Genomic DNA, 25,260 nt, shown 5'->3' on the forward strand with positions numbered 1-25,260 from the left:
AGTGTGTGTGCATGTGGTATATGCACTAGATTTATGGTTTTGGATATATATATGTGTGTGTGTACTTTGGTAGATATGTGTTAGAAGTGTGTGTGTAATAGGTATGTGCATATTAAATGTGTATTGATACATATGCTGGGTGTATACCAAATGTGTTGCTCATACATTATGTGTTGGATATGTGTATATGTTTGGTATGTATATGAGTGTTTAAGTTGTGTTTAAGGCATTTAAGTATATATATGTTGAATGTCTGTATGTTGGGCATGCATGTGAGTTGAATGGAGGAACATGTGTTTGGCATGTATGGGTTTACAGTTCAACCATGTATGTGTTAAGTGTGACTGTCTGCTGGGTGTGTCTATTATATATGCAGGTTGGATGTGAACATGTTGAATATGCATGTTAGGGTGGGTTGATTATATGTATATGTATGTTGAGTGTGTATGTATGACTCTCTTTGGAATGCCTGTTGAATGTATGTATATGCCTGTTGGGTATCCATGTTGAGCGTGTGTGTAAATGAATGTATTTGCCTGCTGGGTATACATATTGACTGTGTATGCCTATTAGGTATGATTTGGGAATTCACATATTGGGTGTGTGTTTACACACACCTTTGTGGTAAAAACAGGTGTAACAGAGACAGACCTATGGTCAGTATTGAAGACCCCTAAAAGTGTGCAGAGCCACTGTTGGGGACAGTCGTGGCTGAGATAGGAAAGCAGGTAGTGTTATGAACTCCAGCAGCACAGGAGGAAACAGAGGGGCAAGAGGAAACATAACCAAGGGGCTTCATTAAATGCAGGTCTGGAATATAAGGGGCTGTTGGGTTTCTTTCCACCAAGATGTTGCCTTTCACCCAGGCACAGGATTCTGGGAGGCACTGGGTGGAAGACAGGATTTTGGTTCAATTGAGTTTGAGTCTATGAAGTTTTGTGCTTATAGGAACTTCCTGAAACTGAGAAGCTTCTGTAAGGCAAAGAACACAGACAGCAAGACAAAAAGGCAGCCCACAGATTGGGAAAAGATATTCACTAACCCCACATCTGATAGAGGTCTGATCTCCAAAATTTACAAAGAACTCAAGAAGCAAGTCTCCAAAATACCAAAGGATCCAATCAAAAACTGGGGTAGAGAACTAAATAGAGAATTCTCAGTAGAGGAGTCTAAAATGGCTGAGAGACACTTAAGAAAGTGCTCAACATCCCTAGCCATTTGGAAAATGCAAATCAAAACAACTCTGAGATACCATCTTAATCCTGTCAGAATGGCTAAAATAAAAACTCCAATGACAGTTTATGCTGAAGAGGATGTGGAGAAAGGGGAACATTCCTCCGCTGCTGGTGGGAGTGCCGACTTGGACAGCCACTTTGGAAATCAGTATGGAGATTCCTCAGAATAATGGGAATCAGTCTACCACAAGACCCAGCAATTCCACTCTTAGGCATATACCCAAAAGATGAACATTCATACAACAAGGACATCTGTTCCACTGTGTTCATAGCAGCATTATCTGTAATAGCCAGGACCTGGAAGCAACCTAGATGCCCCTCAACTGAAGAGTGGATAGAGAAAATGTGGTACATTTACACAATGGAGTAGTATTCAGTGGAAAAACCCAATGGAATCTTGAAATTTGCTGGCAAATGGATGGCACTAGAAGAAACCATCCTGAGTGAGGTAACCCAGTCACAAAAAAAAAAAACATGATATGTACTCACTCATATATGGATTTTAGACATGAATCAGGGGAGTGCCAGCCTACAATCCCACCAGCAGAGAGTCTGGGAAACAGAACCTTCAACCAATGACTGATAGAAGCTGAAGCAGATACCCACAGCTAAACATTGAGCTGAACTCAAGAAACCCAGTGACAGAGAGGGAGGACAGGTGAGCATAGGGGTCAAGACTTGGCTTGTTTAACCCACAGAAACAGCTGACCTGAACAAGGGGGAGCTCTTGAACCCCAGACTGATGACTGGGAATCCAGCATGGGACTAATCCAGACCCGCTGAGTGTGGGTGTCAGTGAGGAGGTCTTGGGTAGTAGTTCAGTATTTATCCCTGGCATACAAGTGGACTTTGGGTGCCCATTCACATTGAGGGATGCTCTCTCAGCCTGGACTCTTGGGGGGCCCTAGCCCCTGCCCTGGATGAAATGACAGACTCTGGACACCCCCCATGGAGAGTCTCACCCTCCCTGGGGAAAGGAGTGGGGATTGGGGGAGAAGTGGGTTGGTGGGAGGGCATGGGAGGAGAGGGAGAGGGATCTGGGATTGACATGCGAAGCAACCTTGTTTCTAATTTAAATTTAAAAATAAAAAAAGACGAAAAAAAAAGAAAGCAGGGGGAAAAATTAAGGAATATTGGGAGAGAAGCCACTTACCAGCTGTGGTGGTTTGAAAGAAAATGGTCCCCAAAAGGAGTGGCACTATTAAGAAATGTGGACTTGTTGGAGTAAGTGTGGTCTTGTTGGAAGAAGTGTGTCACTGTGGAGGTGGGCTTCAAAGTCTCATATATGCTCAAGCCATGCCCAGTAAGATAGTTTGCATCCTGTTGCTTACGCAAAATGTAAGACTCAGCTACCTCTCCAGCACCATGTCTGTCTACAAGCCACCTGTTCCATCATGATGATAATTGCCTAAACCTCTGATCTTTAAATCACTCAATTAAATGTTTTCCTTTATAAGAGCTGCCATGGTCATGGTGTCTCTTCATAACAATAGAAACCCTAAATAACTAAGACACCAGCAAAGAAGCAAGAAATTTGACACAATTAACAACTGATCAAGGCATTTCTCCTTTCCCAACTGTAAGCCTGTAACATTTTCAGTAATCATGCCAAAACTTCTATTTAAAAGAAAAGGACATATCCTATGACTTACATAATTATAGTGGCTCCTGGTTTTGTCCCCTTATCAGATTGTAATTCCACCTAAAGTATTTCAGGAACCCCTCACTTAACTCTCCTATAAAAGAGAAAGAGAAGGAAAAGGTTTTAATCAGCCTTTGGAACTATAACTTGAAAGTAACAAAAATAGTACTGATAGTAAATATAAAACCAATACACTGTGGCTGTCCTTCCAGAAGACTGTCCCCACACTTGAGTCTTACTCTCCGAGACCTTCTGAGAAGCTCATTCTCTTAGATGTGTCTTGCTTTCTACATTAAAGTATCTTTAATAAAATCTATAGCTCAGCATCATTACTCTAGCTAGTTCCAAACTTATTTACAATGTTGAAGCCATGAGTCCCAGACTGACCCTAGTAAATGTCCCTATGCTCCTATGGCTGTTGGGGGTAACAATGTAGAGCTTTGTCTCTGTCCCCTCACTGTTAACAAGTCCACCTGTTGAGTCCTTGTGACCAAACAGAAGCCAGAGTGATGCTCTCAAACCTCAAGAACTGTGAACTAAACAAACTTCCTTATCACATATCCAGACTCAGGTATTTTGTTGTAGAAACAGAAAGCAGGATTGTAATACAAGTTAGGGAAAACATGTGATTTCAAGCCATGAACCTCTTCTACATATATATGGTACTAACCAAACGTCATTTCAATTTTATTATTCTACTTTAGCATATCAAAGGATATTTTGCAAACTGTTTCTAATGTAATATTAGCAGTGATCATGATTCAATGCATTTTACTTTCCCTCATTCAATGGCCAGTGCCATTCACCATTTTTATTTAATGTGAAAAACTATAATTTATTCACAAAACAATTTTAGAATGCCCTATCACATTGTTCTGGGTCTTGGGAAGCAAGGGTTAAAACAGCTCCTGATGGACCATGCTTATGGTATGGAAAACAGATCAAAGACTTGGTGTCTTCAATTTTTCATATTTGTTTCAAAATGAAAAGAGAAAATACTTCTTTTATAAAGGAATATAAAGCAGTCAGATAGTCACTACTCCCTCATTTACACCAGGGTGGTGAAGTATGGGAGACTCAATGTCTTCTAAGGATTTTGAGTCAGTGGATGTAATCAGTAAAAATGTTGGTCTGTATTTGAAGATCAATTATGTTTCGCTTTAAACATTTTTGTTTAAGTGCCAGTATTCCAAATGCCTTGATTGTTTAGGTGATAGCCGATTCTGGGTATGAATTAAAGCACACAAATGTAACTTAAGAATAATATGGGATGAGAAAGTTGATGAGTGGTGGAGTACTTGGCTGTCACACACAAGTCCTGGGTTTAACCCTGTCCTGCCTGGCTCTACTGAAAAAATAATAATCCAAGTATGGTAGCAACCGTGAACCCAGCTTTGAAACTGAGGCGAGAGAAATCTTAGTCCCACAGCAGTCCAGGCTACACCATAAAGAACACGCACTTTAAAAAAGAAAACCATGAAATCTGGGCCTTGTCCGCTGAGGGTTAGGGGACTCTCACTCCAGGACACTTAGGAGCCACAAGATCTCAGGAGGCCATCTTGAACAGCTTCATAATTAATATAGCCTCCTGTGTGTTATTTAGGGACTGCAACTGTGGCAGAGCCCAAGCAGCTGGCGGGGAAAAACCAAAGCGGCTGGCGGAGGAAATAATTAATATAGCTTCTTGTGTGTTTATTTGGGACTGATGCGGCTCTGGAACCAGGCTGGCGGGAAGGCTTCACTCAACAGTTTTACTGTTTACCTTAAAACAGAAAAACACAAACATGAAATAGGGCACTGGAAAGTTCTTTTCACTACAAAGGATAATATGCCATCTTTGGGACAGGGGTACTGGAGACATACATAGAGAAGTACAATGGTATTAACCATGAGGGGACATGCATGCCAGTCTGGGGGTGATTGAGTAGTGGTATTTTGAAGATAATAAGGAAGTGTGTGTGCATGTGGTATATGCACTAGATTTATGGTTTTGGATATATATATGTGTGTGTGTACTTTGGTAGATATGTGTTAGAAGTGTGTGTGTAATAGGTATGTGCATATTAAATGTGTATTGATACATATGCTGGGTGTATACCAAATGTGTTGCTCATACATTATGTGTTGGATATGTGTATATGTTTGGTATGTATATGAGTGTTTAAGTTGTGTTTAAGGCATTTAAGTATATATATGTTGAATGTCTGTATGTTGGGCATGCATGTGAGTTGAATGGAGGAACATGTGTTTGGCATGTATGGGTTTACAGTTCAACCATGTATGTGTTAAGTGTGACTGTCTGCTGGGTGTGTCTATTATATATGCAGGTTGGATGTGAACATGTTGAATATGCATGTTAGGGTGGGTTGATTATATGTATATGTATGTTGAGTGTGTATGTATGACTCTCTTTGGAATGCCTGTTGAATGTATGTATATGCCTGTTGGGTATCCATGTTGAGCGTGTGTGTAAATGAATGTATTTGCCTGCTGGGTATACATATTGACTGTGTATGCCTATTAGGTATGATTTGGGAATTCACATATTGGGTGTGTGTTTACACACACCTTTGTGGTAAAAACAGGTGTAACAGAGACAGACCTATGGTCAGTATTGAAGACCCCTAAAAGTGTGCAGAGCCACTGTTGGGGACAGTCGTGGCTGAGATAGGAAAGCAGGTAGTGTTATGAACTCCAGCAGCACAGGAGGAAACAGAGGGGCAAGAGGAAACATAACCAAGGGGCTTCATTAAATGCAGGTCTGGAATATAAGGGGCTGTTGGGTTTCTTTCCACCAAGATGTTGCCTTTCACCCAGGCACAGGATTCTGGGAGGCACTGGGTGGAAGACAGGATTTTGGTTCAATTGAGTTTGAGTCTATGAAGTTTTGTGCTTATAGGAACTTCCTGAAACTGAGAAGCTTCTGTAAGGCAAAGAACACAGACAGCAAGACAAAAAGGCAGCCCACAGATTGGGAAAAGATATTCACTAACCCCACATCTGATAGAGGTCTGATCTCCAAAATTTACAAAGAACTCAAGAAGCAAGTCTCCAAAATACCAAAGGATCCAATCAAAAACTGGGGTAGAGAACTAAATAGAGAATTCTCAGTAGAGGAGTCTAAAATGGCTGAGAGACACTTAAGAAAGTGCTCAACATCCCTAGCCATTTGGAAAATGCAAATCAAAACAACTCTGAGATACCATCTTAATCCTGTCAGAATGGCTAAAATAAAAAACTCCAATGACAGTTTATGCTGAAGAGGATGTGGAGAAAGGGGAACATTCCTCCGCTGCTGGTGGGAGTGCCGACTTGGACAGCCACTTTGGAAATCAGTATGGAGATTCCTCAGAATAATGGGAATCAGTCTACCACAAGACCCAGCAATTCCACTCTTAGGCATATACCCAAAAGATGAACATTCATACAACAAGGACATCTGTTCCACTGTGTTCATAGCAGCATTATCTGTAATAGCCAGGACCTGGAAGCAACCTAGATGCTCCTCAACTGAAGAGTGGATAGAGTAAATGTGGTACATTTACACAGTGAAGTACTATTCAGTGGGGAAAAAAACCAATGGAATCTTGAAATTTGTAGGCAAATGGATGGCACTAGAAGAAACTATCCAGAGTGAGGTAACTCAGTCACAAAAAGAAAAACATGGTATGAACTCACTCATTTATGGATTTTAGACATGAATCAGGGGAGTGCCAACCTACAGTACCACTGCCAGAGAGTCCAGGAAACAGAACCTTCATCCAGCAACTGATGAAAGCAGAGGCAGACACCCACAGATAAACACTGAACTGAACTCCTGGAATCCAGTGTCAGAAAGGGAGTATTGATGGGCAAAGGAGTTAAGACTGGGCTGGTTTAACCCACAGAAACAGTTGACCTGAACAAGGGGGAGCTCTTGGACCCCAGATTGATGGCTGTGTGGAAAGCATGGGACTGACCCAGATACTCTGAATGCGGGTGTCAGTGAGGAGGCCTAGGTAATCTATGGGGCCTAGGGTAGTATTTATCCCTGGTGTACAAACAGACTTTGAGTGCCCATCCCACAATGAAGGATGTTCTCTCAGACTGGACTCTTGAAGGAGGGCCTAGACCCTACCCTGGATGACATGACAGACTCTGGAGATCTACCATGGAGGACCTCACTCTACCTGGGGATCGGAGTGGAGATTGGGTAGGGGACTGAGGGGCCTGGTGGGGAGGAATGGGGAGGAGGGGAGGGAGAGGGAGCTGGGATTGGCATGTGAAACAAACTTGTTTCTTACTTAAATTAAAAAAAGGGAAAAAAAGAATTTATAAAAAGGAACCTGAAACTCAAATCTTAATTTAATTCTATTATTCTATTTACTTAATATACCATAGAAACACTAGTTAAAACATTGTCTTAGAAGATAGAAGGAAGAAATATTTCAGAAGTAGGAAGAGTTGACAATATGGAGCAGTCTCCTGACTGAGGACCCTGGTGAAGGGTTTCTCCCAGGTCTGTGCAAGCTCCAGGCAATTAGGGCAAGCTCATGGGAATTGCACAGCATGGGTCTTTCTTGACTTGCTCTGCACACTCCAGGAACCAGTATCTGTGGCCTCTTTGCCTGGATGAGGGTGGTCGAGGAGGAGGTCTGCCAAACTGGGCAGTCCTCTAATGAAATTCCACTTCTTGCAGTGCCCCCTTTGTTCTGTGCATAGAATTCCTGAGAGAGCCTTTTGTGTCTGCTCTTTTCAACTCCAAATAAATAGATCCATAAGTGACAATTGGCAGCAGAGCAGAAAGAAATGGTTTCTGACTCCCACAGTGCCTCCCCTCCTCCCCCTCCCACTGTGGGCAAGGAAAAAAAATTCTGTGCTTCTGCTGTTTTCTTTTTCCCACCCTTAACTGTAATTTTCCTTCAACAGCTTGAATTCCCTTCCAGGAAAACAAAACGCGATGAAATCAGCAAGGATATGTTCGGACGTGCATGACTGAGTGTGTGCCAGGCATAAGCTCATCTATATGGCTGCCTGCTTGGGATGAAAATACAGTCCCTTCCTGACCAGGAAAGCAAAGTTCTACTGGCAAGAAGACATTTTCAGTTTCCCCTCTGACCATGATTGAAACCCATGTGTACTTCTGAAACTACACGCGTATTAATTCATTATTTCATATATTAGGATAAGTGAGTCTCATAAAATGTGTGTTGTATGCTTTATCTTAGTCAGCCCAAGGAGCTTTACCTCTTAGACTTCCTATAGCTTCAGACATCAGTAGCCCTGCACTGCCAAAGTTAGTGAGATTTGGACACTCCATCAGCAAAGGCCCCAGAAAAGCAATCTCTCATGGACTACAACATTAATCACTCGAGTGATTGTAATCCCCTCCCACTCCCAGCAATGGGACACAGAACACTGATTCCCCAGCCTCCTATCATTTCCACCACTTAAAAATTAGCATCAAAGTCAATATTTAAATATCTGACAAATTGGACTGACTCATGTCCTAATTAATCCTGTAAATGACTGTCCTCTGCTTCAACCTGCATGTCCAAACCAGCCTGAAGTTACCCGGTATCTACATCTGAAGTAAAATCTCAGGCATTTCCTTTCCTTGGGATATGTGTAATCATCCTTCCTACCCTGGTGTGGAAAAATCCCCCTAACTCTGGTCCAGAGAAGATGGTGCACATGACTCACGCTCCACCTCTTTCAGCCTGCTTAGTGGGGACAGTGACCTGTCTCTTGGTTAGGGAGATGCACTCTTTCCAGTGTGTGCTTGCGTGACTCTAGGTCATGTGGCAGAGCACGCTGGAGGTGTTAAGTAGAAAGTTTCCCTATGCTCTTACTTCCCAATTGTCTCAGATTCAAGAATGCTGTTTGGCCAGAAGCCTGTGTCCACCACTTTCCTCCTGTTGCCTAGGCTGTGCCACCCTTTTCAGGATAATGATAACTCCTACAAGGGTCTCTATAGATACATGGCTGAGAAAGGGTCTGGAGGTTCAGGCCAGCATGCCCTTACCCAGTGGGTGAGCCAGAAACAGATTCTCCCCTGCAGTGGACTCTTACCTTAAACTAACCACACAGTGGAACTCTGCAACAAAATATAAGCACTAACTGCATAGTGATATTTTGACCAAAGGAGGCCACGTCTATGGTCACATGTGATTATATGAGGCTAAAAATTTCTTATCATTTGGTGACATTATAGCTTTTATCATAGCAAAATAACACATTACTCATGGGTTAGTGGTGATGCTGGTGTCAACACATCTCCAATGCTGCCAGTCTTGTAGAATATAACAACGTACAATTATGCATTATTCACAATACCTGATAACAATTATAACCAGCTATGGTACTGGTTGACGTATTCACTATGCTTTACTTTGTATTATTATACCTTTTAAAAAATGGCTGTAAAACAGCCTGCTGGGTGACACACACAGCTGCCTCACCCATCCTGTTTCTATTGCGTGTGTTTACTGCATTGTAGCCATGGTGAATGACAGACCTGGAAATCCAGGTTTGTGTAAGTTCACATAACAGAAGACATACTAACATGGTATTTTTCAGACTACGTCCCCTTGATTATACGACATGTGACCATCACAGAACTGGCTGTGATTGAGTTGGCTGTTTTCTGAGATGTTGGCATGGGATGCCAGAGTGTCTGTCCTGAGGACTCCCTCTATGTAGAGCCCACACTCTGTGTAGGTTCATGGAGGCTGCATGGGTTCTGGGAATCACTTTCTTGTTTTCTGTTTCTGTGAGTTGGTATCACCAAAACTCTCACAAGTGAATCCAAAATATTGTCATTTATGTGTAGTTTATTTTGATTACATACATTTTCAAGGCTCGTCTCAATTTACTTTTCATTGCTGTGATAAAACGTCATGACCAAGAGAGACTTATGGAAGAAAAAGTCTATTTTGGCTTATGGTTCTAGAGGGTAAGAGTCCGTCACTGGGGAAGATAATGGCAGCAAGAGCAGTAAGCTGAGAGATCACATCTTCAACTCACACAGAAAGCAGAGAGAGTGAGCTTGACGTGAGACAAGGCCATGAACTCACAAATTCAGCACCCAGTGACATACTTCCTCCACTCAGGCTCTAGGCTCTAAGAGTTCCATATACTCCCCAAACAATGCCACCCAAGAGAGCCGAATCTTTAAATACACAAGCCTATGGGGGGCATCACTCGCTCAAATCACCACCAGGATCATCTACACTATAGCACGTGTCAGAATTCCCTTCCATCTTATGAAGAGAACACATTTGGTTCATCCACAGCTGTTGTGAATAATGCTGTGTGTGAGCATTCAAGTGCCTGTGTTCGATTCTTCTGAACATACACTTAGAAGTGATATGACTGATCATATTGCTATTGTTTTTCAAAATTTTGAGGAAACTCCATGCTATTTATTCCCTGTGGGCTGCACTATGTTACCTTCCTACCAAGTGTGCACAAGAGTTCTAAGTTTTCCACATCTTCATCTACACTCATTTTGATAGTGGTCACACTAATGAGAGTGAAATGGTAATTAAGTGTAGTTTTGTTTTGTTGTTTTGTTTTTCGAGATAAGGTTTCTCTGTTTAGTTTTGTAGGCCAGGCTGGCCTCAAATTCACAGAGATCTGCCTGCGTCTGCCTCCCGAGTGCTGGGACTAAAGGCGTACACCACGGCAGCCAGTGTAGTTTTTATTTATATTTTCCTAATGATTATTATAGAGATTTAAAAAAAAGAAACTTTCTTTTCATTTTTTTTCTGGAGTATAGGGGTTAGTGCTGGGATTAAAGGCGAGCGCCACCACCGCCCAGCCTAGGCTCCACTTCTTAATATCATTACAATCACAATCAAATGAGTTCTAGAGAGACCAAACCATATTCAAACATGGCAGAGCACCCTGGGAGACCTGGTGGTCTGCTAATGAGAGCAAAGGAGAGGAGGACTGAGGCCATATGCAGGCTTCCTACCATGGTGTCTATGAGGGTCTAGGGTACTATTGTCTCACAGACACCAAAGGGAGGAGAAGCAGGCTAGGGAGGAAAAACAATGGTGATTCCTGTGGCAAGTGGTGACTTGGAGATCTCCAGGGGCACTGGAGCTAGGCTGGACACAGGTCGTTGTTTGCAGCTCTGTGACTTAGGAGAAGTATTAGGATTCTGAGTGCAGCACAGAGCCACAGGGACACAGGTTTCCGGGACAGTGTTTCTGTAGATTTAAGGTCCTCTGTGACACATGAGGATACACACAGTCAGCATCCCTGGGGGAGAAAGGGGGACCTTAACTTGGTTGCTTTTTGCCAAGATTTATCTTGAGAAGGAATATAATAATAAGAGAAGACAGTTATTAAGCCCATACATGTGTCCTGCACCATACCCAGAAAGCCCCATGTAATGACCTGACTTATCTCTAAGAGATGGCAACACTGTTAATATCCTAACAATACAATGAGAAATTTGAGGCATAGGAATCAAGGCCAAGTACCACACAGCAAATAAGTAGTTGTATTGACGCTCCCTAATAACATTCCTTCAGGGAAATATTCCTGTCAGAACATCCCAGCAGCGGTTCTCTGGGTGGTTGTTTGCACCTCTCCGGCTTTAAACCTAGTGTACATTTACATGTCTGGCTGCTACCTCCAGCCTGTTTAAAGACCCAAGCCATTCACTCATCCGATAGGAAATCACAGAATTTATTAACATAAAATTCATGTAGGGGCATTTGTTCTACATTTTTCACCAAATGGGGTGATCTGAACACAGTTCCTTGTGAGCACTGGTAAGAAACATTGTCATACATGGGAACAACTCTCAGGCACAGCCCATGCTGGCACAGATCATACAGGACTTCGACATGAGGCTTTTGCTGCAAACCATTTCCTGAGCTCTGTTGGGATGTGCCGGCTCATCCTCTAAGAGGCAACCCACAAAGCTGTACAGCAGAAGTGGGATGATCTTCGTATGGCACAGCACACGGTGTCACAGTGATTCCACAGTGGCTGGGAAGAGGGATGTACACATCACAAAGGTCTCAGGGATGCTGATACTCCTTGTTCTGACCAAGGCAAGGCATGTAATCCCATAGTTCTGCCAAGGGCAACAACATGGTGCAGTACCAGAAAGGGGCAGGATGCCTACAGACGGCAGTTTCCTCCAAGTTGAAACATTCACCCCAGGGTGCTCACAAGACTCAGGAGGAAAACAAACCCACACCTTGAGGATAACTGAAACTTGTAAGATTCTTGAAGGCCCTTCCCCTACCTTGCAGAAATTTTAAGCAATTGTCACGAGGAGGCTCTCCCAGCCAAGCTGCCAAGAGACCTCTCAGACCTGTGGAGCTGCCTGCAAGTTGTGCTTTGGGGACTGTCACTTGTTTGGGGCCAGGCTTTCGGTGCTGATGCTGCCTTTGAGTCATCCCTGCTTCTGTAAGTCACCCCTCACCACACTCCTGTAAGTAACCCCAATAAAAGCCCAATGGCTCACTGAATTGGACTTTGGTGCAGTCATTACTTTGGTCTGTTGCTGGTCCCTTTCAGGGGTGAGTGGATGTGTGTCAGTGTTGCATCTCCCCCCAAAAGTCTCTCACACGACAATCCAGAGTAGCCAGAGAATGCGTCTGTAGTCCCAATTTGGACAAGACAGCACATAGTCACCTCTCTTTCTGGTTCAATGGAGCTTCTCATACTAATTTCAGAGGGAAAAAAAGTACTGACTTCCTGACCGAAGCCTCTAGGCACTTTCATCCCCAGACTTGGAAAATAACAGGACAGATAAGTCTCCCTAGATGAACACACCCATGCCCTCACTTGGTGCTAATTATGCCACCAGCCGGAAATCTCAAACATACAGTCTGTGGACATGTAGAAGAACAAAGCCATGTTCCAAAAATAAGCACAGGTTAAATTTGTGGGTGAGACTTCATGGTTGAGCAAGCTTAGTTAGAGGGTTGATAGCCTCTGATTTTAGTGTCCAGAATTGCATATGAGTGGACCTCAGATCAGAACATTTGCAAAGAAGGAAAATGCTGGGTTGAGGAAAGCAGCTGATCTGTGTTACATCAATGGCGAGAAATGTCTTCACTCTGCATCCTTGAGTAGGTGTGTGTGTGTTATTGGGGATAGAACCCAGGATCTCCATGGACAAAGCCTAGCCACTGAGGTACATCCCTAGTGCTCCCCCTCCCCCCACACACTACAGTTTTCATGGACTGGGCTGTGGATTCCCGATTTGAACACCACCGACATGCCATAGGATCCACTCTAAGGAGCAAGTCTGCATTCTGCTGCAATGTCACACTACCATCCCATGCCAAAGTCAGCTCTGCACGAAACGCATTCTCTTCAGAAACATTTTAAAGCCTCAGGAGGCCTCTCCTTTGGTGCTTCCCCTCAGCAGATCTGAGGGCTACAGCATCTGCTGTGTGCCTCCCCTCCCCCTCTCCAGTCCCTCAGGAAATTTCAAAAGGAGTCCATCTGGTGCTTAGCATCTTTATGTTGGTTCTTTATATAAACAAATTCTGTGATGCAATCAAGGGTTGGTTAGGCTTTCTAGCCATGTGATTCATCCTGACTTCACAGTCCCTCTTCTTTTTGGACTGGTGACATCTAATATTTCTGTGTTCTCCTAGAGCAGTGGTTCTCAACCTTCCTGATGCTGCAATCCTTCAATACAGTTCCCCATGTTGTGGTGACTCCCAAACATAAAATTATTTCGTTATTATTTCAAAACTGTGACTTTGCTGTTATGAATTGTAATGTAAATATCTGATAGCCAGGATATCTGATACATGACCCCTGTGAAAGGGTCATGACCCACAGGTTGAACATCTGTCCTTAGCACTTGGGCTCTTACTCTGTGTGGCTGGGCCTGGCTCTGAGGACCATGTATCTTCTGAGGACAGGTTGTGAAAGTCACAAGGGAACAAGCTTAGGAGACTATGAATCAGTCAGTGGCAAAGTTCCTGTTTGGTAGAAGTTCTCACAGTTATCTTTCCCACCGCTAGGAGCCTAGGTCTAAATTGCCAAGTGAGGTCTCACTTGAAAACACGTAAGAATTTCTCAGCTGAGCAAGGGGTGCAGATGCTTCACTTGTTACTCTGAGAGCCAGCGATTTTTTTCTATATTACCATGCTGTGCTTGGGCATATTCTGGTAACCAGCTTGAGTTTTTCAATCTGGCCATAGACTAAAATCACCTGGAGGCTGTCTGAGACCCCAGTGGTGGGGGGCTACCATGTTCTAAGCAAATGAGCATGTCTAGGCAACAGTGCTTTCTACAATTTGCCATGTGACTTTCATGGAACAGCATGTTGTGAAGTCCAGCTTTGGGGATGGTACCTCTCAAACTTGTATGTGTTCCAGTTGCCCACAGTGCTGCCTAACTGGGGATCTCCTCAGGTCCAGGACGTGGATGGGGTTACTGCATGTCTGTTACACCTTAAGTGATACTGCTGGCCAAGGGTCACACTTTGAGTAGCAAGGCTACAAGTTTGTAGCATAGCTTAATAAGCCATGGCCCACAGGCCAGCTGCTTCAGAGTGTTCCAGGGACATTATAAGGGTTTGTCTTCATTATCAACTTTACTGGACTTAGAATCACCTGGGGGCACCCATCATGATGGTACACACCTGTAATTCCAGTACCCAGGAGGAGAGAGAAGTCTGGGACTGGTCCAGGCTACACAGAGAGGTGTGCTTCAAACCCGAGGACTGAGTATGCAGCTCGGTCTTAGAACTATGAGTCCTATACCTAGCAACCCACTTCCCCAAGTCACCTCAGAAACTGGTGAGGGCATCATACTGCTGAGGGAATTTCCAGAGAGGATTAACTGGAAAAATAACTGACCTTGAATATGGGGAACACATTCCTATGGGGTCTTCAGTAACATGGTTGGCACAATGAAAAACAGAAATGACCATGGTGGCTAATTCTGCCTGTGACATTTGTGGGGCCCCAGGGAAGGGCACCAAAGTCCACACGCCATCCTCTACAGATTCAAACTGCTAAGAAAAGTTCTTAACTTCCTGACTTTGAAATATACTTACATGGGGGCACATGCCTATAAACATAGCACTTGGGAGGTAGCTGTAGGAGGATAAGGAGTTCAAGGGCATCTTTTGGTGCATGGGTGATTTAAGACTAGTCTGAACTACATCAGACCAGAGACAAAACAGAAAAGAAAGGATATTAGAATAGCTCAAAGATCAGATTCAGTATTTCTGGTCACTTAGGGGTCAATGGTATATGTATAGGAACCAGAGCAGGACAAGCTGGCTCTTAGCAGCCATTCCCCCCCCCCCGCCTCTCTCCTCATTCTAGTGAGGAATGGAGCCTCATGAATATATATAGGCTCCCTTCTTATCTTCTTGTGTCTTAGTCACAGCTCATGAACTACTATCCATCTTCATCTCATTGCCCAGGGATTTGATCATCTGGTGGACAGACCCAAGAGAATTCATCCACATTGACCAAAAAGTGAAAACATGATTATATAGACAGGAAATTCTGAATCCAAGGTACCTTTAATATGATCCAGAGAAAAACACATGGGCTCCAGGAGGGTTCAATTCTCTCCCCAACAGGCATTGGGGCTATACTGTGACCTATAGACCTGGGGCCAGGGCAAACACCCCTCTCTAGGCAGAGCTGTACTGCCAACAGTATTTATATAGCTTGCAATCTGTGCTAGACACTGCTATCTGGACTTCCATTAACAATCCTTCCTGCATCACAGGCTCTGCTAGGAGCTTACACCACTCACAGCAAATTACTGGAGAGCCAGGATTCTGTCTGGAGGACTTGTGCAGAACCCACACTCCCTCCTGCTCCCCAGTCTTGGGTCTACTGCTTCTCATAACAGGCATGAAGCCTGGATCAGATCATCTAATGATCCCACTTCCGTCTCCATGATGCTTCTCAGCTGTGCCAGTAGGACAGGTCCCAGTGTGGCCAACTGTTGAAGGAGAAGGTGGTCCCCACACTCTCAGGCTCAAAGCCCAGTATCTCATGACTGAGTGTCACTTTAGAGTTACACTTTCCACCAGACATACCTCAGAGTTGACAGGTGTTACAGACATCCCTGTCCTGCTGTTATTACCACAGGCCAGAGCCTTGGTTGGAATTTTCTTCCTTGGTGAGCAGATGTGTTGAAACAGTACTTCCAGGAAGACCTTTGTCCCAGTCCTGATGAAAATTACATGTGCACTCTTGCCCTTGGTAAATGAAGATGTGGGATAAATACCTTTCTTTAGATATGCTGCCAATTCTGTTTCTAGATTTGTCCATAATAAAGTATCTTATCAAAATAATACTTCAATAAAGGAGCCTTTTAGGATCACAGCTAAATGGATACTTCAGCCCGGACTGTGATCTACTGTTTAATCCCACCCTGGCAGGGCTGCTTCAGGACCAGCATGGATCCTTTTTCTCTGTTGTATGGGCCAGCTTGTGACAAAGGAAGAAGGGAAAAGGCAACCTGTTTAGTCCTGTCAATAGTAAGTCTAGAGATTTTCCTTTGCTGTGTCTTAACTGCAAACACACAGGGAATGCTTTACTTGACTCAGATCTGTAGGACAGTTCACATTCCTGGAGTTACTCTCTTTGTTTCAACTTAACAGGCAAGGGGCTGAGAGTAATCAGGCTGGGATTGTGGTGCATAGAGGCTGTTCTAAAAATTGGCTCCAAGCAGGAGCAAGTACCGTGTGTATGCTTTTTTGATGACAGTGGCTGGAGTATTCTTTTCTATTCACGCTCACACAGTCTGTAAGAGTCAGCTGCATCAGTTTTGCTTGTTCACATACTCATATCCTCTATGAATAACCTCAGGAATGTTGAGAAAGTTTTCTGAGGTTGGCAGTGGTAGCACGTGCCTGTCATCCTAGCACTGAGAGGCAGAGGCAGGGGATGGAAATTTCAAGGAAAGATGGGCTATAAACTGAGCTCCTTTTCTCAAGAAAACCCATAAACGAGGAAGTGAGTAAGTAGTCTTATGATGTGGGAAAAGTTGTGTTCCTCCTATGGGTATTTTATGTGGGCCTTCACTCAAGTTAGAGACCAACTTACTCATTTTCCACATTTCAAATTTAATCTCATTTTTTACCCTTACTGCTGAATGACAGTTTAGAGACCTCTGTTGATGTGGTTCTCAGAGAATGACCTTATTACTAGGCCTATGTGCTCCCATAGTCATGAATGAGTTCTAGTCCTGTTTCTACCCATCCTAAATTCCATCAATTAGAGACTCTCCCATTTGTGCCTTGATTTCAGTGGCAGTGAGTTGAAGATAGAGAGGCCCACCTTGCCCAACTGTGAAGCCCAGAAGCCCAGAAGCCCAGTAGTTATCTTCCTGAAGACTACTCCAATCAACACAATGGGGTAATGGGGGTAATGAGAAGGGGCAACATATGGTTCCTGCTCTTCGAGAAAACAAAAAGAGAAATGGTCAACTGTGGCCCATTATGTGGGCAAAAGAGGCTCTCTGCATGAAAAGGTACTATTGTTTGCCATTTGTGGTATGGCTGTAACGTAGGAGGAAACAAAATCCCCAAATGTCAGTCTAGGCTGAATCAGCCCAGGTTTGCACAGTCAGAGGAAGACAGTCTTACTGGGCACCAAGGAAAAAGCCAAAGTTCCTCTGATGGCAGCTTCTGGGGTTATAGACACAGTACCTAGTCAGACATGGCCTTTAAGGATTGAGAAGACAAAAAACAAATCCATTTGGCTATGGTTTCTCAAACTGTGTTCCTAGTCTTTTAGAATGGATTCATAAGTATAGTACAAAACAGAGTAAATTGGGGCTCAGTGAGTTTGGGGCATGCTGTACATTACATGTCTTTGAAATTCCTTACGTAGTAACATGTTTAGAGGAAATGAAACACCTTGCAAGATATTTTAGAGCCCCACTTCACAAGGTTGAAAAGAATCTTACACAGCAATGTGTTACAGCCAACATCCTAGGTGAACACAAGAGGAGACAGGTAACGGATTAGAAAAGGTGTAGCAATAGTTCAATAACAGGATTCTGCAAAAACTAACAACAACAACAGACTGTAAGCGTGTTGGAACTCTAGTTAGAGGAAACAAAAACAACACTCAGCACATGACTTACAGACCAGGTAAATCAAAATCCAGAAGGCTGTGGTCACTGAATTGTTTCTTATGGCTCATGTAGAGTTGATGCAGATTCCTCCAGCATCCCACGAGCATAGGCTTTAGTAACTCACCAGAGCACCTCTCACTCAGAGTTAGTCTTTTATCTTAGAGGAGAATTTGAATCCAGTGTCTCTGCTTTACTGATTTGGGTGAGTCATGTGACCTTCCCAAACATTCCCTTCATTTACTTTGAATGAAGATAAAAACTACTTACTCCCACCTAAGATGTGCTTAACAAATTGTTAACCCATGTTAAAATGTTAACTGTCATCATGGATTTCACTGCAGATGCACAAACAAAACTGTTATAGCCATATTGTGAAGACAAGGGAAAATACCTGGAAGAGAAGCCTGCTTTGGATGTGGTACATAGAGGGTCCTTTGAAAAATGAGTGTCCTCAATTGCCATGAAGTGACTAATAATGCCTGGGGCAGCCCTATGCCATAGGAGTCTGTAGCATTCTTACATGAAGCTCCTCACTGCTCAAGGCCACTGTAGGGTTCAGAGGGAGACTTTATTTCATGCTTCTGAATCTTGTACAGTAAGAAAAGAATGACCTAAATAAAGTAGGTTTCATGGCTTCTAGAGCGACTTCCTTCTTATCCCTAGACAGGAGACTGTAGACATGAGTTGAGTCCCATGGAAAGCTGAAGTGGCATTATTGTCATTGTGGTTGTGGCCCACAGTGGAGCCTAGGATAGTCCCTCCTCTGCTAGGACTGACTGTGGTCAGGACAACGTCATCCAAGCATCTCACTTCCTTTATACAGTTTTTCTTTTTGTCTGAGAGTTTTATGTAACTAAAGGGGGAAACTTAAAAACCAGGGGGAAGTGGTGTCTACTTTTATGCCAGCATTGCTGCTGTGAGAGAGTTGAGTCATCCACCCACCATCCTTCCATCTCTCTATATGTCCATCCCCATTTAGTGTGCACCTACAGTGGACTGAGCTACAATGTGTTTGTCCTCATGGATCTTTGAGCCTGGAAAGGTGACCTGGCCTCCATGCCACTTAATGGACCTGCTCACACACAGCTACTCATACCTTTTGCCTCCATCTGCCAAGTGAAGTGCTAGACCTGAACTCCTCTAGTCCTTCGGTGCCACCTCTGCCCCCAGATCCAGGGAAAGTCCTTCAGACTTGCCATTGAGTGACAGACACCAAGACGTGGGTGTCTCAGGCAGCACATTTTCATTTCATAAAGCCCAAAGCCTCTAGAGATGCATTGGTTACAAAACTGTGAAAACACCCAGGGCTTCTAGCCAATCCCTATGCAGGGAAAACCATGAGAAAGATGTATTGGCCCCTGAAGTAGTCCCAGATTAAAGTGTGGCAAGCGAAGGATTTCTAGAAGCCAGAGAATGGGGTGAGGCACATGCATATGGCAAGCATGACTGAGCACATAGGTATCACACTTAAAGAGCAAGTATTTAATTTGCTATACAGTGCTTCATCTGGGAACTTTAATGAGGGGTAACATCTCTTGCTATATCAATTTGCTCCAACTGGACAACTTCTCCCAAAGCTGTGGTCTTGTATTCTGTCTGGACCCTTCAGATAAGAAATCTTAAGTGACTCTACCTTTACCAGCTACGTTTCCTTAATTTACCAAATCAGGAATAATGCCAACACTAAAACTGAATAACAATAATAAAGAAGAGTACAATTAGTGGGTAAGAGCTTAGGTTTTTCTGAATGAGGCAGATGTGAGATGGATATTTGAATCTAGTTTCTAGCATTTCCAAATAATCTGACTTTATGCTAGGTGCGGTGTTGCCCATCTGTAGCATTTCAGGAGGCTGAGGCAGGGTTTAGTTTTGTTTTAAATTTCTAGGCAAACCTAGATTGCATAGTAAGATCCTATCTCCATAAACTAACAAACACAAAACCCTACCATAAACAACCCAAAAATAATATGGACTCAGGAAAGTTACTGGATTCTTTAGGCTTTAATTTTCTCATCTGACAGACGGGAAAATAGTAATCTTGGTATCAATGCCAAGGTGGGCTGTGTAAACAACAGGGTGTCTGGAAGACTGGAAGCACTCAGTGGAGTTAGCTGCTGTTATTAGCCACGCTGACTAACTCACAAGACTGTTGTCACGCATGAAACCTAAAGCAATAACATGTATACCCAGGTGTTGTATAAAGTTTACTGCATTGTGTTACTTATTATTAGTTGTTGTAAATAGTTGTGGCTGTAATGAGCACTTGCTATCAATAATTTTCTCTGTAAGTATATGCTCTAAGAAGGACCAAATTTATAAGTTACTTCTTACAACACATACACTAAGCTGAATATCCCTGTGTGTCAGGAGCAATACACCTCACTGTGAGAGTGAGGTAAGCGCAGCATCCCCTGCAGGAAGCAGTACAGGCAAGCAGAAGTGTTTGGACCTTTCCCCAACTGCATCTCTACTCTATCTGCTATTGGTTACAAGGAGCGTTTATTCTGAGCCAAGGACTTATGCTGGAAAAGTGTGGGCAAGGAGCAACCTGGCCGCCAGGAAAAGAACAACCCAGGCTGGTGTGTAGGAAACATATCCCAGACACTCCAGGCCCCAGTCATCCTCACTGGAGCAAGGTTGGTTTGCCCAGCGCTCCAAACACAGACTGTACTGCTTTGCAAAGAAGCGAGTGATTCATGAAACAGATTCCCCAGGCTGTGTATGGGGCACGGTGACACTTCCTTCATGGAAGACATCATTAGCCGATAATAATCTTTCCTGCTGATTCCCATACATCTTCACAATCCTTCCCAACTAGATGCGTGTGTGAAATACGGGACCAATGGCATTTGTTTACATGGGATGGTAATTCCACTTCATATCAGTTTAATGTTCACTAAGCATTTCCGTGGAAGGTGCTAGTGGCACGCCTGTTTGTTTTCTACTTGCCAGCTATTCACCTATCTCCTTCTTTCTTGGAGTGTCCATGTGATACTTCCATTCCCCTGCCTCTTTGGCAGTTACACCGATCACATATTCTAGCTCTGGCCAAGGGAACATAAAGAGATACTTCCTGCATAACCCTTGATCATGATTTTTTTTCCTGGTAATGACATGTAGAGAGAAACACAGCTGTTACCACTGGGCCTTGCTTGTGTGGGGATGTAATCTCTGACCTTACCTACTATTTTATTTTGAAAGAGTTGCTATTTATTAAAAAGAGGTTTTATATGGAGTCAGGCACAGACATTAAGGGCAAGCGGGACACTTAGGAAAAGGGCAGTGCCCATGTAAGACATGGCTGTGAGCTTCTTTAAGGGGCCACCTATAGCTGCCATCTTGTAACTACAAACATTTAACATTAAAGGCAAAAGGCGGTACCTGTGGATGGTGGTGCAGGGAGGCAAACCAAGTCTATTTCTTTGATAATATTTATTGTTAATAAACTTACCAAAATAGAAACCACTCACTTTTGGGCTTCTCACTTATGAGAAGATAAGTGTTTCTTCTTAAAACCATTTTTAGTTGGCTATTCTGTGACTTACCACCAAATCATTCCTATGCATCCCAATTCTTTCCCTGTATTTATGGCATCTCCACTTTACTCGGCAGAACACAACCCAATGCCAATTCTGGAAAAGTCCAGACTCCAGAGAGAATGGGCATATTACCTAGTCTCTACCAAGCATACACATCCATGACAAACTTGGAGTTAGAAACCAGTGTGCATAAAAACAGCTGGTGCAGAACCCATGCCAATAAAGGAGGCAGGGTGACATTCAGCTCCTGCAGACAGCAGTGGAGCGGTTCTACTTGTAGCAGCGGGCGGAATCTAGAGATGTCCTGAGGCCGCAGTGTGGCTGGAGGTAGCAGTGCACTGACCCAGCAGTGATGGCATTCTTGGGAGTGGCTGGCAGACAAAGGTCCCTGACTGTACAACTTCTAAGCCAGGACTTTCTGAGCGCCTTAATATCCTTCAAGTCAATTCTCACGTCATTAAACTAACAAAATTGTCTTCTATTTGTCTTAGACTGTTTGTGTTGCTATAACAAAATGTCTGAGATGAGGTCATTTACGAGGTACAGCAATTTATTTCCCGCAGTTCTGGAGGCTGCAGATTCCAAGATAACTGGCAAGATCAATTGCCTGGTAAAGGCTAAATCCTCCAGAGGGGAGAGCTGTTGTGTGCTCACTGGGCAGAAAGACAGGAGAAGCTCCTTAACTGAATGTGTCATGGTTTCTCTTCTTTATGGGCCTAGATGCCCATCACCTTGGGAACCTCCCAAGCTCCCTGCCTCATGGCTCCACTTCTTAACACTATCACACTGGTCACACCTGAAGTTTGAAGAGGACACATTGAACCATAGCACTGCTGCTTTCTGACTTACATGGTAACCAACATGGCAGCGTGGATAGGCCTGGGTAAAAGAAGCCCGTGGTTAGCACACCAGTAGCTGTCTTCTGAGTATCTGGGGGGCTATGGCAATTAAGTTCTGATGTGAAGACATCAGAAAGTTTCTTCTTGTGTTCATCCAATTTCTGTCAAGTGAAACTAAATTACACAGAAACCTCCAAGATCAGACACTGAAATGGTCTTTTCGTCTTCCTGGAAGGAAACCAGAGCTCAGCTCATCCTTTGTGGCTGCTCAGAATGCGCACAGTGACCTAGTTACCATAGCTAAAGGCTTCCTTTTCAAACACAGTGGAGATCCAGCCAGTTCAGAATGTGCTCCAGCCTATGGTTCTTTTCTGCTTCCATAGACATCAACTCTACTGTAAGCCTCATGCATGCATTGTTGCCTTCTCCTTTACATCAGCTTGTGCTGTGGTGGCTCCTGAGGCCTTGGTGTGGAGCCATCTGAATAGCTTCAGTAAGAGCTCTTCTGATTCTGCTTTGAGCCATCTGACTGGTGAGGCTATAGGAGAAGCCTGAAATCATGGCTGAAGTGATGAGAAAGGCAGCCCCAGAACCAAGTGTCTTCATTCTAGCTCCTTATGCTGTTTGGGCCTCCATGGTAGATCAGATGCCTAGGGCATCCTGTAGGCTTCTGTGGTCTCTAAAGTTACTGCCTCAGATCTTAGTTTCCTGCTACTCTTCTTACCCAGTCTTTTCTTTTTTGTTTATCTTTAATAATATCAACCACCTTTAAAGAATGCAGTGTTACAAGCTAGCTGCTCTTTGACCTTTAATTTAATCCTCTTGTCTCCTTTATAATGTTGGTTTTCTTTTACTTATGTTTTCTATTGCTGTAAACTGAATGCCACAGGCAATTTATAAAATGTATTTATAGTCCGGCGTTGGTGGCACACGCCTTTAATCCCAGCACTCGGGAGGCAGAGGCAGGCGGATCTCTGTGAGTTCGAGACCAAGCCGAACAAGTTCCAGGACAGGCTCCAAAACAAATACAGAGAAACCCTGTCTTGAAAAAAATGTATTTATAAAATATAGGCTCAGCCATTAAGGACTCTTGATGCTTTTGCAGACAACCCTAGTTTGGTTCCCAGCACCTACATCTGATGGCTCACAACTACCTGTAACTCCAGTTTCAGGAGATCCAATGCATTTATATGCACACACACACACACACACACACACACACACACACACACACACACACACCTGGAGAAATACAAATACACATAATTTAAAATAACAAGACAATAAATCTTAAAAAGTATATAAATGTTTCTGTAGCTCTGGATGCTAGAACCCAAAAACATGGTGCCAGCATCTACAGGGCATCTGGTTGTAGCTTGACAGCGGTCATGGGACGGTGAGGCTGAGGTGCTGCAAGAGTGCCACAGAGAGCTCAGTGGTGTCACAATAGCCATCAATCCACTCCACATGAATGAGTGGACCCTTTACAAAGGGAAACCCTAAGAACCGAATCACTTCTGAAGAGGTTTACCGGGTCCTGTCTCCTGATGTCTCACAACAATGATTGATGCTCACCAGGAGCTTTGAGGGACTGTTGAAACAGTAGCAACTCCTGTTTTCTAGACAACAAAGCAAGTGCAAAGTGGTTTGACTTCTCACCCCAGGGTTGGGTGATGTGCTGAGAAAAATTGACATTACAAGGGAGTAAATCAGTGTTGTGTCAGGAAACCTTGAATATCAATCTCCGGAGATCTAATTTCCCAATTCTCATCATTTGTCCATTCCCCTTGTGTACACACTTTCCTTCTCTGATTTCAAGTCACCAGTGAGAAGTCACTGTGAAGAAACAATATACTTGCCTTTTACAGACTGGTAAAAGCCAGCTCCCACATCCACCAGTTTGCAGATGGGTATATTAGGGGTCTAGCCCCAAACCCAGTTGCCTGTTTAGTGCTTGGTTCTATGAGACACTGTTTGGTAAAAGCAGTGATGAGCTGGGATTTGGCTCAGGATTAGAGTGTTTGCCTAATATGCATTAAGGCCCAGGCTCTATTCCAACCATTCATGAAAAGACAGGAAAAGGTTGGGGAGGGGTACGTGGAAGAATTTGTGGATATGGCCCATGGATAATTTACCTAGATCTTATTCTGACTTGGAGTTTCTATCTGGTTGCAGCTCTGCCCACCCAGTGTTCGATCGATATCTGTGCTTCATGCTGGTTCCCGTGGGCACGCATCCTGTCTGTATCCAGTCACATGTGACAGAGGTAAGCTCCGTAGCTCATAGCAACCCTTCTTTATGAAAGCAAGCCGTAAAGGGAAGCCTGTTGGCTGGGACCTAGAGCAACAAGGCAAGGACTTGCTTCCAAGAATGAGTAGCTGCACAGCTATGCAAAGTATGTCTGACCAAAACACCAAGTTTAATAGTGTGATTTTCCTGATGCCAGCTGCTAGACTTTCGCATCATTCTCCTAGGTCTGAGATGCTCCTGTTCAAACACAAAACAAAACACTTCTTGTTTAAGCCATAATTAGACTTAGCTAATATACCCCCATCAGTATTTTAAAATGCCAGCAACACCAGGAGCTGGCTTCTCCATTTCTCAAACTGTGCATAGAACAGTGAGTGAATAAGAGACTGTGGCATTAAGAAGCAACCTGTATTTCTAATTTTTAGTAAACCTCAAAGGAGTACAGACCCTTTTATCTTAAGTTAATGAGATTGGAAGCAGTAGTTGGCAGATTTATTATGGAATGATATCATAGGTGTACATGTGTGGGTTGGGGCCTCATTCATTCTTTCAACAAACTTTTACTGACTGTCTCTTAGGGGCCAGACACTCTGTATGGTCCTGAGGGTATAAAAAAAGATTAAAACACAAGCCAAGAATTGGGAATAAAGTAGTTGAGAAATGCTATCCAAGGC

Source organism: Mesocricetus auratus, unplaced genomic scaffold (assembly GCF_017639785.1).
Source record: "Mesocricetus auratus isolate SY011 unplaced genomic scaffold, BCM_Maur_2.0 Super-Scaffold_100013, whole genome shotgun sequence".
Classification (NCBI taxonomy): Eukaryota; Metazoa; Chordata; class Mammalia; order Rodentia; family Cricetidae; genus Mesocricetus; species Mesocricetus auratus.